At 36.8% G+C, this 17389-nt stretch overlaps 1 protein-coding gene across 3 annotated transcripts in view; it reads right to left on the bottom strand.

Moving 5' to 3' along the window:
* Window positions 1-15937, bottom strand: part of LOC137655795 (signal-induced proliferation-associated 1-like protein 1) — a 92954-nt gene extending 77017 nt beyond the window's left edge. For all 3 annotated transcript variants that reach the window (XM_068389944.1, XM_068389945.1, XM_068389946.1), the window contains exon 1: window positions 15508-15937. The gene's annotated coding sequence lies outside the window, so the exon portion shown is untranslated. The remainder of the gene's footprint in view (window positions 1-15507) is intronic.
* Window positions 15938-17389: the final 1452 nt, after the last annotated feature.

Below are 17389 nucleotides of genomic sequence, written 5' to 3'. Positions count from 1 at the left end.
TGAAGGATGATACAGAGAGAAGAGGTTTACTGGAAAAGGATGCCTTTGATCGAAGGCATTGGAGAGGGCGCATCAGACAACCGACCCCTTAGTGAAGGGATAATGGTAGGGAAGAAGATACAAAGATGTATCCATCTATAGTCCATTTCTTTTAGCGAGTCATATTTGCACCGACTCGCAACGGTCCCCTTTTAGCTCGGAAAAGTTTCCTGGTCGCTGATTGGTTAGAATTATCTTGTCCAACCAATCAGCGATCAGGGAACTTTTCCGAGCTAAAAGGGCACCGCTGCGAGTCGGTGCAAATATGACTCGCTAAAAGAAATGGACTATAGTAACTTTAATTCAATTCTAAAGTCAAGACTTAACATCGCTGTTCCCAACTATTTCAGATAATCCCTATATCAACATGGGGAAGACCATTAAATGGTATAATGAAACCATTCTACAGCCCCTCTCTATCTAAAAAGACAACTCTAACATCAACGGCTGTAATAATTAGGCTCTAGCACACAACAAGAGGCATGAATGATTTAATCTCCCATCCAAGGAAGGTTTAAATTGATCCACATATAAGAAAGTCCTTAACTTACAAACTTAATAAGTTCCAAGAAGCTTTTTGTAAGTCAAATTTGGTTAGATTTTGGCGTAGGGTCGGCTTCACCTTACTCAAGTCTATGATTTTCATCTGCGAGTCAACAAACAGTCCAGTTATAATCACAAATGTCTTCTTTACTGCATCAAATTATAAAATATTGCCTCATTAGAGTATTTCATTAAGAAACTTTTGATAGAATATCTGAGATTTACGATTTCTGTTGGATCTGTGTTTGTATCTCCGAATATTTGTAAGTTGAATGTTTGTATCTCTTTCCACTTGAGAGAATTCTCCAAAATACTGTACCAGTATAATACAGTTAAAAAAATATATATAAGAATATGGTACTCAACTTTCCAGAGGCAGAAGCAGCTGAAGATTGCGACATGCTGGCAGTAAATAGCGAACCTGGTCATAGACGCTACTAGAGAAGGAATGGAGGACGCGGGCGGTTATGACGTCAGCCAAGATGGCGTCGTTTATGACGTCATCCGAGTACCATAACAGTAACGGAGGAGGAGAACTTTGTAATGCCTCCTCCCATATCTTGCCACCAACTTCCCCCTCGAAGCGTAAACGCTGTGGGGTGCAGATAGCTATGTGGTGTGTCAAGTATACATCCCATTATTATACAATATCCTAAAGGGAAACCTTGAGGGTACTCGCGCCAGAAGTTTAATTCTCTGGGAATACCTACTGTAGTCATATATACCCTTAGGAAGCTACTGAAGGAACCTTCCATCAGGACGAGATGGCTATCTCACCCAAAAATAGATTTTTTGCTTTGCTCAAAATCCGCTATCTAATCAGAAATAGAAGTGGTAGAGTACTGTACTAACCAACTTGAAGATTAAATCTTTAAGACTGGAATATAATTACTATATATATCTTGCAACTTGATGTGAATTTATTGTTTATATTATTTAAATTATACTGTATGCTAGATAAAAGATTTCTTATTCTGAAACAAATCCTATTCCTAGTTATTCCAAAAATCCTATTGCAGAATAATGAGAGCGTGTTGTGGAACAATGCTCTTGCAATATATTACTACAAATTTCATTGGACATAGAGTGCAGTAAGCGAGCAGAATGCAAACTTTCCTGTACTGCACATACTAATAACTTTGAGCCATACTAATGAAGTTCTCTCACAGGTCACCAAGGATAGTGATAGTATGACCTTGACCACCGCCTCCATACCAGTTATAACTTTCCTCAGAGACATTCATGTTTTACAAACAAATCTTATCATAAAAAAACTGCCCAGAGTTACTTATCTTGAAAAATACCATAATGGCGTCATATATTTCAGTATATTAAATCTATTAAATGTCCTGGCAAGAAATTAGTCGGAGATTGGTAAGAGACGAGTATTGCTACAATACTTCTCAGAATGTTTATAAGTTTACTTGTGCAGTACCGTAGGCATTTTATTCCTTTGCAGTAATTGTTTAAAGGAAGAAGCATAGATTTTCTGCAGCTACTCCACTTGAAAAAAAAAGAAAGAAAAGTCAAAGCTTTTCATGTTTGCTCCTTTTAAAGAGATTGTACAGTAACCAGCTTCGACTTTAATGGCTTGGCTTTTTCATGAGCCATTAAGCGCTGCACCTCAAAATTTGCCATTTGGGCCAACCACAAACAAATTGTAAAAATCAAAATTAGTGTATTTAGTTCACATGTCCCAACTTTAATTACTGAATATTATGGCAGCATGAACAAAAAACTTTACAAATGCTAATTTCAAGAATACATATAGCCCACTCTCCAAATCAAGCAAAATAAAATACCTTCAGTACTGTATTAAGTAAATTTATGGACATTTGGAGAGATATTGTTGCAATACTCTTCTCTTACCAATCTCCGACTAATTTCCTGCCAGGACATTTAAAATACTGAAATAAGTGAAATATGTAAGACACCATTATGGTATTTGTCAAGGTAAATAACTCTGGGCAGTTTTTCATGACAAGATTTGTTTGCAAAACATGAATGCCTCAGATGAAAGCTATGGCTGGTATGGAGGCGGTGGTCAAGGTCACACCATCACTACCCTTGGTGTCCTGTGAGAGAATTTCATTGGTATGCACTCTACCTAGTATGATTCCAAGTTATTTACAAGGTTAATGATATGCGAAAAAATCTATGACGTCAAGGTATGCTCATGGCAGACAAACAAATGGATAAAAAAAATGTGGTCCCTCTAGTTGTTGTTATGGAACTAAACAAATTTGGAAAATACATTTCATAAAGGTTGAAAATTATCATCATTATTATTATTTCTTGCTAAGCTTCAACCCTAGTTGGAAAAGCAGGATGCTAGAAGCCCAGGGGCCCCAACAGGGAAAATAGCCCAGTGAGGAAAGGAAACAAAGAAGAATAAAATATCTTAAGAGCAGCAACAACACCTAAACAAATATTTCCTATATAACTATAAAAACTCTAACAAAAAAAGGGGAAGAGAAATTTGATAGAATAGAGTGCCCGAGTGTACCCTCAAGCAAGAGAACTCTAACCCAAGACAGTGGACGACCATGGTACAGAGGCTATGGTACTACCCAAGACTAGAGAACAATGGTTTGAATTTAGGGAAAGTAGCCACTGACCAATTCCAGTGCAGTAGTTAAACCCTCTGAGTGAAGAACAGAATGAGAAGGTTCAAACATTGCAGTCGATACAGCATTTAAAAAGGATAAAATGTCCTTTTAAACTTAAAATATATAAACTTCAGGTGCTGGATTCATTTCTCTGTATATTTTCCGAGAAAATTCTAACGTTTTGCCCTTGTATATGGACTGTCTTACAAGTGCAGCACATGCATCAGAATGTAGTAGGGTTCTATAAATCAATTACTATCGATCCAATGCTTTAGAACATGCACTTTAACCCTTTTACCCCCAAAGGACGTACTGGTACGTTTCACAAAAGCCATCCCTTTACCCCCATGGACGTACCTGTACGTCCTTGCAAAAAAATGCTATAAAATTTTTTTTTTTCATATTTTTGATAATTTTTTGAGAAAATTCAGGCATTTTCCAAGAGAATGAGACCAACCTGACCTCTCTATGACAAAAATTAACGCTGTTAGAGCAATTTAAAAAAAAATATACTGCAAAATGTGCTGGAAAAAAAAATAACCCCTGGGGGTTAAGGGTTGGAAATTTCCAAATAGCCTGGGGGAAAAAAGGGTTAAGTTGGCTTTCCAAGGTCCTGGGTACTTGTGATGTCCTCCTTACAATTTCCAGGGTAAAAAAGAAATCTTATAAAAAAAAATCTGCATTGTTGGTCTTACTTTAGTGGTGCTTTTTATTGCGTTAACACATGAGAGTTTCTATGGTCGTGGTTCAATCACGCCCCAGTTTTCTATACAGACACTCAAAGAGTGAGCGAGCTAGGTTTATTCCTGCCATTCCATGCATCTCTTTTTTTCTCTGGTATATTCAGCAATAACTATGCCTTAGAAATGGTGCTAGAGGAGCATTTCACTGGGCGACACAGGTCCCTCACCCAGAAATAGATTTTTCCTTCGTCAAAATCCCTTTTTTATATCTAGACACATAGGAGTTGGTAACATTTACTTGTACGTACAGTTATAATACTTGCAAATCCTTAACCAACAGATTACAAAAGTACTATTTGCTGATGGATATCAGTGACTGTGAGATTGCAACTGCTAGCATTTCTCGGAGCAATATTCTTGGACCACTACTTTTCATATCAACCTATTTACATGCATGTGATTTGGCCTTGAGAAAAAACTTGTTGGAGAGAGCACTAATGTTCTTGCGTTAACCCTACTTCACTCGGGTTACTGAATCTTTAAAAAAACATATCTTATTAATAAGAATAAATTATGTAAATTATAGAATGAAGATATACCCAAACGAACCTAAAAGTGTAAAGTGTTAATAGATCTAAGACAGATCCGCCCAACCTAGATCTCACCTATGACAATATTTCTTTAGCTACGTATAACTTGTATAAAATTCTGGGAACAGATTAGTCTTCAACAGTAATAAAATCAGGTATACTGAGGAAATCTTTCAAAATTTTTAGAGACATGTTGATCCTGAAGAAATTCTCTGACTTTTATTCTGGCATATTTGAATATTCTCCAAGCAAGTTTTCAGCAACTGGTCTTAAATTACATTTATTGTGCATATTATAGAAGATTTTCAATAACAGTGGCCATAATTTGCCTTCATATCCTCCCAGACAATACCACACATTATTTGGTAACGCATTAGTTATGCCTTTAATTCCATCAGTCTTTCAAGGATCAACTGAAGGATAATGGACTGTAGGAAAGCCCTGAGAAATCATAGGTAGAGGGTTACAGATAAGGACCTTGAACTGACGGGCGTTTGGGCTAAAGGAGCTCCAGACACTTTAAAGTGGTCACCTATTGACAACGTCACAAGGGTGTTCAAGACCTGCTCAACCTCAATAGGTTCTAGTAGTGTCTGCAACCTCACCATCCTTGTGAGCTCGGGATGGGGTGTTTGGGGAAGCCTATAGGTCTACCTGCCGAGTCATCAGCAGCCATTACTTGGCCCTCCCTGATCCTAGCTTGATGAAGAGGAGGCTTGGGTGATGATCATATGTATATATGGTCAGTCCGTAAGGCATTGTCACTGTCCCTTACCTCTACACTTGATGAGCAATAAGCTTTTAACATGTTACCCCTAGTACAGAAAAGTCAATTTAAAAAAAAAACTCATGATAGATATTAAATAATCCATACTATATAATGTACCCTATAATGTTTTATAATAACATGACTCCCGCAAGTCATATGATGGTTGAAGTAAACTGGAAAGCAGTACATCTAATGAACTTATTTCTACAATAAAGTGTTGAAATATCAAACCATTTCGGTTTTGATTTAATAAAGGGATTTTGACGAAGGAAAAATCTATTTCTGGGCGAGAGACCTGTGCCGCCCAGTGAAATGCTCCTTTTGCATCATTTCTAAGGTATATAACTGCTATGAATTTACCAGAGAAAAAAGTTGCATAGGAATGCCAGGTTGAACTCAGCTCACTCACCTATTAAGGTGTCGGTATAATAATACTGGGGCGTGATAAATCACAACCAGAGGTCTCGCACCATTTAGATATCTCCTCTTCAATATCCCCGTTACAGCGAGGTGCCGTTCAACACCCGCTACCGAACGCTACTACCACCAACTCAACCCACGCCAGTGACGTCACTCCTTTTCATAGCATCATAGCTTTAGCTGTTGTGTTTTCGGTGATTTTTGTCTATGCTTTTGTGCATGATGTCGGATTACAATGTCTCCCCATCTAAGTTAAGTACCAGATCTATGAGTTTTTATTAGTTTTACGAAACATATAATTACTGTACTAATAAACGATAGAGCATAATGCAACATAATCTAACTTGAAATACATGGACTGTACTGGAATCTACTCTGGTGTTCCTACATCTTGGGTTCCACGCTTCTATCTACCACTTATATGTTGGTCTGACCTGGAAGTGCACCAGGGTTTGCTAGTGAAACAAAACCCAGATGACTCGGTAGGCCCTATAATAACCTTCAATGCCTCGATTGACCTGGTTGCAGAGACATACCTGCAATATGCTCACTGGGGAATAGGGAAAATGACTGCAATGCTCTGTTGACTCGTTTGCAACAAATACTTGATTACCGTAATCTGGGATATGTGCCATACATGCTGGGAATGTTAGACTTGTAAAGTCTCAAGGGAGGCTGTTGTACTGCAAACATTGAAAATAGTGACTACTTCTCAATTGGTCGCTTTGGATCTTATGAGTCTCCCAACAAGCAGTACTGGTTTTATTGGTTATCTGATGGTAGTCATCATTATTCAAAGTACTGTAGGTGGTAGCAGTACCCATAAGAAATAAGAGAAGCAGCACGATATGCCAAGCGCTTAAAGGCAGTTTTTCTAGTTATTCCTTGGGTTATAGTCCAGATATTGACTGACAATGTCCACAAATTGATTTCCCAAGAATTCAGAGTTACTGGAGTGGTACAATATTATACATGGAAAAATAACTCTGTACAAACCCTCTATTAATGGCCCGGTGGACCTGGTAAACCATACCATCGGTGAGTTACTGAGGGTAATTTCTGGGGAATCTTGGAAAAGGGAGCAGCACTTATCCAGAGCAGTTCTCAGCTACAACCATTCCCACCACAATGAGATTACTTGTATGCCACCAGAGAATATAATGAAGGGTGCTCACAGTGTTAATAGTACTGTATCCCCTTGCTTTCAGCATAAACGAAAGATCCATAGGTTGAAAGACATCCTTGGTACAAGCCCTTTAATCCATTTAACACTGCTACATACAAGTGTAGGCTACGTGCTTTACCATATAATAAGAAAGAGAAGCAATGTATACGTCTACTTAACTTTTTGTTCCTGACCTAGCAAAGCAGTTTTTATACATGGGGGAGGTGTTAAAGCAACGTATTGTTTACCAGAGTTGCTGAAGCTCCACCTAATATTAATTTCTGTCTGATGAATGCTGTGATGTCATCTTCATATGGAGTATGGAGAGGGCCTTCTTAAATACTGTAGGTAGTGATACAGTACCAAACGGCATTTAAGAGAGAACACTCCAAATATTTCACCAGAAATACTCATGAAGGAAGATTCTCCTTCCAAGTAGTAAATCCCCTCTCCCCCTCCCTCGCACCAGCCACAATTATACTCTAAGGTAAAGAGCGAATTAATGTCAATATTTTTTTTATTGTGAAATCATTCATATTAATTTCTGATGTTAGGGGTCATAATGTGTTCACTAAATTCCATTAGAAACTTTTAAATTGGAGAAATTGTTTTAGAATCCTGTACAAAATTTTCCCTCCATTGGGATTTAAGCATCACGGTCTATCCTCGTAGTACCGAGTTTATCCGAAGTACCGTACCTTCATCCACATAGTAGGAGTTGCTACAAGGCATGCAAGATCCATACTAATGGATAAAAATAAAGACGAACAGCTGGAAAACAGAATGGAAAAACTGCAGTATAATCCACCTGAATTCGTCAACCGGATACAGTATTAATAAAGATGAAAAGCAGCTTCCCTGTTATCTTCTATGTATGGGGCAAAGATTTATATTTGTACCGCAATATATATATAATAAAAATAAACATTCCAACAACCAAAAAAAAAATAAAAATTCATGATATGAAAGTCATATGGCACAAGAAAGCATGGCTGGATAGTAACGCTCTTAATGACACTGCTGACAGAGTGTGACAGCGGAAGATGACCAGTCTTTGTTAAAGTTTTTAATAGTTTATTTTGGAAATATTTATTTTAATGTTGTTACTGTAATTAAGATATTTTTTCTTGTTTCCTTTCCTCACTGGGCTATTTTCCAAGTTGGAGCCCCTGGGCTTATAGCATCCTGCTTTTCCAACTAGAGTTGTAGCTTAGAAAGTAGTAGTAATAATAACAATAATAATGGATTGCATCCAGCAACTGCAGACATTGTAATTAGGCTAACCTGGGGAAGAAGGAAACCAACACGTGCATCAACTCTTGTTAGATTTCTGGCTCAGAAAAATAGAATACGAAAACAAGAGATCAAACGAAAGTTAGTGGGAAAAATTAACTCTGCAAACACAGAGATGATCTAGTAGCCATAAAAGGAGTGGAGGATTTTACAGGATAAAAGGGTAATATTCTAAATTCTATAAGAATTATCTTTTGCCTTTTCAATTTCAATTCAAAATTAGACAACACATCTGTCCAATTCAGGCCATCCACAAAACAGGTGCAGTACTTTTTTCTCTTCATTCGACAGTTAAATCGCTTCCTTGTTTACTCACTTATCTAATTTGCTTTCAAGTCAATCTCCACCCACTACCAACACGTCCTCAGTCAGAAAGTAAAGAGAGCAGACAATGGCAGGCAGCTGTCATAAAAGCAGCTTGGGAACATAGGGAATAAACAATGATCAAATCCTAGGTATAATAGCGTATTAGATTGCAAAGAATCCACATAGCACCGACCACACATCTGGAATTGTAAAGGCCTATTCCAATGCGAAACACGAGCATTACGAAGTACACTTGACACAATAAAAAGTACTTTTCTACAATTTAGAGATTAGCTATTGACTCAGTCTGCATCAATGATGATGGAAAAGAAAGCTTGTAAGAGATTTTCTGGGCTCGACCTGTGCCGCTCCGTGAAATGCTCCTCTAGCACCATTTCTAAGGCATAGTTATTGCTAAATATACCAGAGAAAAAGAGGATGCATGGTTTTTTTTATATTATAGAAAGTTGTTTTCATTGCCTACGCTCAAATCGATATTATGAAGGGTATGCATTAGCCCCTGTTATCTGTTTCTTAGTTTATTTGTGAACAACTTTCCACAAAAACTACTGTATTGATTTTGCCCAAACTTGATAGTCACATTGGGTATGATCCAAGGATGAATCTGTAACCTTTTGAATAAAATACGGTCAGCCCTCGCTCTTGGCGGGAGTTAGGTACGAGAGACAGGCGCGAAAAGAGGGAATTTGCAAATACTTGCTGCCCGAGGGTGGCATTGCCTTACCTTACCTTATTTTGCCTTATTTTATGTTTGGGTTCCCCAAGGTCCCTCAGTGTGAGGCACCTCGTATATCCACCAGAGAGTTGCTAATGCATCTTCCGGTGTATTTTGCATCTTCCAGTCTTGGATGGTCTCCTACCACTACCAACGCGCAGTTGATAACACACCAAGTACTGCCTTATATTGTTTTTACTTTGTTTCTATAACAGTCTAAGTATTTTGTAATAAATATATTTCAGTAAGCTTACAGTACATGTGCACACGTGTAGACTGTATCGGACATGGTAAGTTTACACTAAACTACAATACAGTACAGTACGTAACACTAAAGTAGTCATCGGGACATTTATAACAACAAACCACTTTTGATATTATCTACAATAATATAACACTCGCTGATCCTTAAGTGTATATTACTGTAATGCATGTACAATAGTATCACTACAGTACAGCTTAACTGTACTGTAAGTGTTCACTGTATTCGTTCAGTAGAGTTGCACTGTTTGACAACTCACCGCAGACGTAGCCTACATTTACGTATTATAGAGTACAGTTCATGTAGGCTAGTACAGTAATTTACATACAGTACTGTACAGTACAGTATAGTTAATAAACAATACTACATAATTACTGTAATACTTTACTGTAAAAAATGTATGCTATGATACTGCATTTAAGATTAACTTAGTGTACATGTTTTATACAAAGAGCAGTAACCATTTTCGTAAGAAGTTCTATGCAGCAGTCTTGAAGCATGACGCAACTCCTGATGTGTCGTCTCTTGTGCAATACTGTAGAGAATCACACACCTAGAAAACGTGACTTTGCCCAAAAAGGAACAAAGCAGGAGATGCACAAGCGAGGAGAGAGAATTCAAGCCTGAGGCCAAGGGAGCCTGAGAAGGTATGTCCTGCTGGGCGGAGAGGGAAGCCGCGCAAAGCGAGCTGGGTGAAAGAGAGAACGGACTTTGAAATTGTCGCACCGGGGAAGTACTTCTCGTGAATGTGATTTCTTATTTAATAGGTTATACGGTTCTCTGTGTGGCGAACGAGCGAAATCGTGAAGAATGAAAATGTGAAAAGCGAGGATGGACTATACCTCAAGGTACAAGTAGACAACAGTACTTTGAAAATAATCGTAACGTAGAGTTAACGACAAATATTCGGTCAGTTAATTCTTTTGTTTGCAAACAATGTTACGCTAAAACAGTAAAACCAATTTCAACGAAACTTGGTGGACACATGGGGTATGACCCAAGGACAAATCCATTAGATTTTGAAGAAAACCCATTGAAGTATAAGTACAAAGTGGAGTCAAGAGCAACGACCCCACATTTCTCCCTATCCAAGGCCTCTTCCCTCTTATACAAGGCACAATGAGTCGTCTGTACAAGGATATACATACACGGGTGAGATATCTACCCTTGCAGAACAATGTTTGTTGATTTGTTTGTATTTTTCCTCTCTTTTAATAATTTTTTTGTGATAACAGTACCTGTCTTTTATCATGATACAGTACTTTAAGCATAAGAAACATTGCTCTAACAATATCTAAAGGTACTTTGTAACAACTGTTTTCAATCAACATATGATAATAGCAATACAGTGCATATAGTATATGGTACTTTATCTTGATCATATACAAATACAGTATGTAATCAGAGTAATGATATTAATATCACTACCATCATTTGTCATAAACATTCACAATGCAGATTGTGAAAATAAAATGGTAAGATTATACTGTAGTTTAAACCATAAAGGATATTAAGTATTTTTTCTTTGCTATCAAATCTCATTGTCAAGACATAAAAATACAAAATCTTGATTATCACAGAGTCAAATTCACCAAAAAATTTGTTGATATTTACTGTTAGTCATGAAGATCTACTCAAGTTCCAAGGGATTGCGTACGGGCTGCTCATTACATTGTTTTTTTTTAATTATTATCATTATTATTAGCTAAGCTACAACCCTAGTTAAAAGTGCAGGATGCTATAAGCCCAAGGACTCCAACAGAAAAAAATGGGTAGGAATGCTTGACTGTATTTTATTTTACCTATTGAATTGTGGGAACACGGATAATGTTGAAAACTGATTGGTTCTTCTGATCAACTACGAACTTGGAATTGGAGCATAAGTTGACATGAGTGACTTTAGCGCAAACGTCCAAGGTGTGCTACTGTTTCTGCATATTTCATTAGATACCAAGGGTTGTTATATTCTTACGACAATCGGCTTCTACTCATGAAATGATTTGTGAGAATTTTATCAAGTACAAAATATCCAAAAAATTCTTCGCACAAGTGAATCATCATAAAAAACTATTTGTTATTATCATTAGTTGGAAAAGCATGATGTTATAAGCCTAAGGGCTCCAACAGGGAAAATAGCTGTGATGAAAGGAAATATTTAAGTAAACTACCAGTATATATGAGAAATAACGAAAAAAAAAAATCATCTTCAGATCAATAACGTTAAAATAGATTTGTCATATATAAACTAAGAAGAGAAGCTAATGTCAATCTGTTAAATGAATTAAAATCAATTACAAAGATGACGATTAATGTTCATTTCGCTTCAGAGTATGGCACTAGTGATTTATTGAAGGTTTTTAAAGTGCAACAGCATTGGAGATCAGGTGAGGGACCTGCGTGTTTGGGTTTGCACCTCCCTGGTACATAATTAAGGAAAATTCAGCGTCCTAGTTTCAGGGAGGTTGCACGTCAGTACACTGTATTCCTCGTTTTGTGTTTTCCCAAAGTAAAAAAGGGATTTTGACGAAGGAAAAATCTATTTCTGTGCGAGGAACCTGTGTCGCTCAGTGAAATGCTCCTTAAAGCACCATTTCAAAGGTATAAATACTGCTAAATATACCAGAGAAAAAAGTTGCATGGAATGCCAGGAATATAACCAGCTCGCTCAACCCTAAAGGGTGTCGGTATTAAAACTGGGACGAGTGATACCCCTACCAGAGGTTCCTTTCCAATTAGACTTCTCCCTCCTCAAAATCCCCCGTTACTACAAGGTGTCATTCACTACAGCTATTGCCCCCCCACCCCCCCAACCACCATTACCTATCCTTCTCCCATCATTCCTTGTTAGCACCCGCGAACGTTCGGACGTGTTTTTCGTAGCTTTGTGTTATTTTGTGGTTTTGAAGATGCCTGCTCCCAAATTGAGTATTATATTTGTCTGTTTGGGATTTCTAGGTAGCAACGCACGTTCATTCAATAACCTTGTTGGGTTTTATCTCAGCTGCTTTGTTGAAAATACTAATTTCCCACTCTTCTTCTTGAAGAGGATCCTGCATATCTGAAACAACTACGGTATTTTCCAAATGAATCAAAGAGCAGATTCCTTTGAAATACACACTGCTCTGTACATAGCAGTTATTCTAACATCCTGAATGCCACTGTGGTAAATGTATACCATTGCACCGTCACTAGCAAACAAACCACGCCCTCGCACAACTTAGCCGTTTTACCCCAAAAGGACGTACTGGTACGTTTCACAAAACACATCCCTTTACCCCCATGGACGTACCGGTACGTCCTTGCAAAAAACTGCTATTTACAATTTTTTTTTTCAGATTTTTGATAAATGTTTGAGAAACTTCAGGCATTTCCCAAGAGAATGAGACCAACCTGACCTCTCTATGATGAAAATTAAGGCTGTTAGAGCAATTTAAAAAAAATATAGTGCAAAATGTGCTTGAAAAAAAATAACCCCTGGGGGTTAAGGGTTGGAAAGTTCCAAACAGCCTGGGGGTAAAAGGGTTAGGATAAATTGTCCTTATTCATAGGTCTGATTTACCCCATGTTTGTAGAAAGTTGCGTCACTGTTCGTAAAACAAATAAAATCGTCCGAACCAACTTAACCTAGCATAATTCAACCTGCTTCAACATACCTAACAAAGCATTGATCTCATGTACCCAACCAGCTATAAATCCTTGGGGTTATCAAGAATTCCCATTTTCTATGTGAATGCCAGGCCTGGCGGCCCAACGACCTGCAGAAGTGCCACATCTTCGAACAATATATGAGCAAAGTTAAAAAACATTTACCCTCTATGATGAGCAATCTGGTCGTATATTGACTTACTTTACTTTGAGGGCTGTTTTCCTGGTCCTAACACACAGGGGAAACCCTAAGCACTTCAGGAAATACAAAATCTTTTTGTCGTATACATGTATATTACACTATATCGCATGGGTATTCAAAGTGCAGTGTATCACACAAGGTATACTCCACATCAATTGTTAAATCCACATTATTGAAACCCTCAGAAAATAAGAGTCTTCCGTTTCTTCTACTGTTGAGTCATGTTATCAGTTAAAATTTTAAAGTCAAGTTGATTCTGCTGTCATACATTGATAGTTTGCAGAACGACGGACATACCCACTAACTAATCCTAGTAGAGATGGTTTCATTAAAGAACAGTGCAATATTAGTTGGGACAATGGAATTCACATTATTGAATACTGTAGATCTTTGCAAATACACTATTTTGAACCCCATATAGTACTAGCAGAAACTTCCACTAACAAAATTAAAGATTTTAATCTTTAAAAAATCCTGTTTAGCCTTTTTGTCATCTTTGCACCTTCCACAGAAACCTCCTCCCTCCCGGTAGTTCAGAAAAAAAAAACTGATAGGTGGTGCTTTGGTCGTAAAGTACTTGTTCGAACGTTTTCTATTCTAAACCTCCTGGTTATTTGTTTTCAATATCGTGATATACAACGTTCCAATCAAAGCTCATATTTTATCTAATGAAAGGTTAGGGTAAAAATGTCTGTTCGAACAGAAGCTGGAGAGCGAAGCTAAAAGTCATGTTTCACTTGTCAGAATATAGGAACAACGAGATAATGTTGAATTGCAAGCGCAGCGAGCTACGGTCGAGCAAAAACCCACTGAAAAAAGTTATAAATTACATAATTACAACAAAGCTAAAATAATAACAAACTTGGCTAATGCGCATAGTGAAACAAAGACCAATAAACGTGTTAATCTGGGGTACCAACATACAGGTAAATACGCTCAATTAAGTAAGGAGGTTTTCTTAATACGATGGACAAGGCTACAGTCAAATCATGTTTTCAATTCGCCCGGGAGTCCTGAGAAACAAAAGCGTTGTGTTTTGATCATGTTTTATTACTATTACTGGATTCTGATCACGAATACTATTCTTATATTACTATAACCATTTTTCATGACACCTGGTCTCACACACACACATATATATAATATATATAATATATATATATATATATATATATATATATATATATATATATATATATATATACATATATATATGTGTGTATATATATATATTTACCTCGTACACAGTATATCAAAAGTTGTTTTCAAACGTTATTGATGACGATACGAACCGCGGACACATAGCGATTCAGTTAAGGTAGACAACCCATCCTAACGCCAAAACTATGGATTTTTGCCGGAATTATAAAAATAATTTCAAACCACCACAAAATACACTAAGTGACAGCATTATCTTCTACAAACCATTTATTGTACTGTTCTATAATTTCACCATAAAGATGACTGAGAGAGCGTTAACACCTAGGTAAGGACACATCAACATAGATAAGGTTAGGTAAGGATATTTTAGGGTTAAGCTGTATTTTTTTTTCATTTAGTAAAATCATATTCAACTTCCCTTCTTATATTCCTCCGCTGACCTGTGTCCGCCAATCTACAAAGCTCCGCACTAAACTAGCATTTTAAATATGCGACACCAAGACTATACAATAAGCCCCCACTACATTATTATTATTATCATAACTTTCTAAGCTACAACCCTAGTTGGAAAAGCAGGATGCTATAAGCCCAAGGGCTCCAACAGGGAAAATAGCCCTGTGAGGAAAGGAAACTAGGAAAAATAAAATATCTTTTAAGAAAAATAACATTAAAAATTGTTTTCCTAGCGCTTTAATAATGTGGATTTGACAAAAAAAAAAACGAGATATATGCTTTGTGAAATGCTAAATGCCTTGCAATGTATTTGATAGAATTAACTATGAAAGGTACTGCAAAGAATAGGGTTCCTTTGCAGTGTAGGGCCAGAAAAGTGGCCCTTAAAGTAAAGTAAGTAAATAAGTAACTTATTCATCAATTAAAATTGTATATTCTTAAGGTTCTTATTAACTGAAGTATTTAAGAATAGTAAAATTACTCAAACCGACACCTTGAAAAAGCCACAAGCCAATTCTTTGCTTCTCCTTCAAACTACCATAAAGGATTCAAGAATAAGAATTGCATTATAGAAATAAAAAAAAACTCACTTATCGAATTAAATACTAACTTATTAAAGTAAAATACTCACTAAAGTGTTAATATCCGTTGTATGTTGATGACGAGACGAGCTGCTAGCTTCTAATAATCCATCAGTAATCATGAATTCGTCACTTTAAAAAAATGGGAATTTTAAATATATTAAGATAATGTGATCAGCATTTCCTCACAGATAACGATAAGATAACAGAGGCAACGTGCAAAGGTTACACTTTCCTTCGAGGAACAATCACTGAGTCACTTACACTTCTTACACAGCCACGAGAAATACACTCTCCAGAAACACTTGATGGTTACACCTCATATTTTAAGGGGTATTTATCCTAGTTATCCTTATTTCTATCATTTCCTTTTACACTATTTAATCTTCACTAACTCTTTCCGAGCACTGAATGATAAATTCGCTTCCAGCATAATGTATTAGGTGGATGAATACACTTCGACACTCTCTCCACTAGACGGAGGGAACACACAATGAATGAGCAGTGTTGCCACAGGGTTGGCAGATTATTTCGACTGGATTATCGTACATGAGCCTTAAAATTGTCGTTTTTTAAACCAAAATTATCGTACACAGTTTCAAAATAATAATTAGGGAGTTACATGATCGACTTATTTCAAAATGTTTTAGTATAATTGTTTAATTAAACACATATGTATACACCTAAGGTATGTATCGTACATCGTACTAGACCTAAAATAATCGTACATGTACGATAATTATCGTAGGAATGACACCCCTGTGTTGCCACCAGATGGTTAGTGTAAAAATCCCTAAAACTCGTTCTAAACAATCCTCAAAACAACAACAAAAATCCCCATTTCCCCAAAATATATTTTCTTCTGATCCTGTAGGCTTTACTAATATAGAAATGACTCACTATATTTCATATAAATGTAAGCAAACTAATTGAAACGCTATAAAGTTTTACTCATCTTTGTTTCTTCTTTATAGAAATTTGTACAAAATATCCCCATCTGACACGCAAAATTCCCAAATCTAAGGATAAATTCCCATATCTGGCAAGAATGAGACCAACTTGTGTACTGTTGTAGTCTGAGGGGGAGACGCGTAAGTTGCCATTAGTGAATTTAAAATAATATTTTTCGATAAGTATTATACTTTTCTTTAACTTATTTAGTACCTGTGAAGCATCTGATACTTTTCAATTTCATGTAAAAACTGTATATTTATGAATCAATGCTTCATAGCTTTAGGAAATGATATAATTCAGTCATAAGTTTAAAACTTTACTAGAGTTTGCTGAAAATATGAAGGTATTAAAAAATGATCTTAATGGCTTATTTTGTAATTTGTAGCTCCTTAACTTATATTTCAAAACCTTGCATATAATACTCTTTAAATATTTGCAATAGGTCATTGATAAACGTTGATTATTGTTTAGTATAATTGAAATGAAAATAAATAGCTGGAAACTTTTGCGGTGAGCTTGATGGGTTGAAGGTATGAAGGGGGGAGTGAATGTTTATCCTTCAATGTGCAGCCCCTTAAAACACAATTCTAAGCAGGTTTACGCATTCATAAACCAAATAATGTTCAGTAGGATGTTAAAATACGCCATTATCAACGATTGCGTTGCTTACCAGAGAAAGGGAGAGGGTAAACGCCTCTCTCTGTTCACTTTACCACCCTCCTCTCCCTCCAAGCCCAAGGGCTCCTTAAAATAAGTCGAGTTCATTTCTACCTGCACAACAACATCAGCCACGTGGAAATTCATAAAAATGGGTTGCTCTACACCAAACTCCAAAAGTATTTGCGTATTCTTATAAATAAAACTCTTGGGCGAGTTCCTTTGTGTGGTCATAGTTGTCATCCTGGACCCCGAGTCCCCCCCCCCTGACTCTCTCCCTAGTCAGTTGCTACAAGGGACGAGAAAGAGCAATGGCTGTCT

This window comes from Palaemon carinicauda, chromosome 16 (genome assembly GCF_036898095.1).
Source record: "Palaemon carinicauda isolate YSFRI2023 chromosome 16, ASM3689809v2, whole genome shotgun sequence".
Classification (NCBI taxonomy): Eukaryota; Metazoa; Arthropoda; class Malacostraca; order Decapoda; family Palaemonidae; genus Palaemon; species Palaemon carinicauda.
Note: the sequence above shows the minus strand (reverse complement) of the source record. Positions and strands in the feature narration are given on the sequence as shown.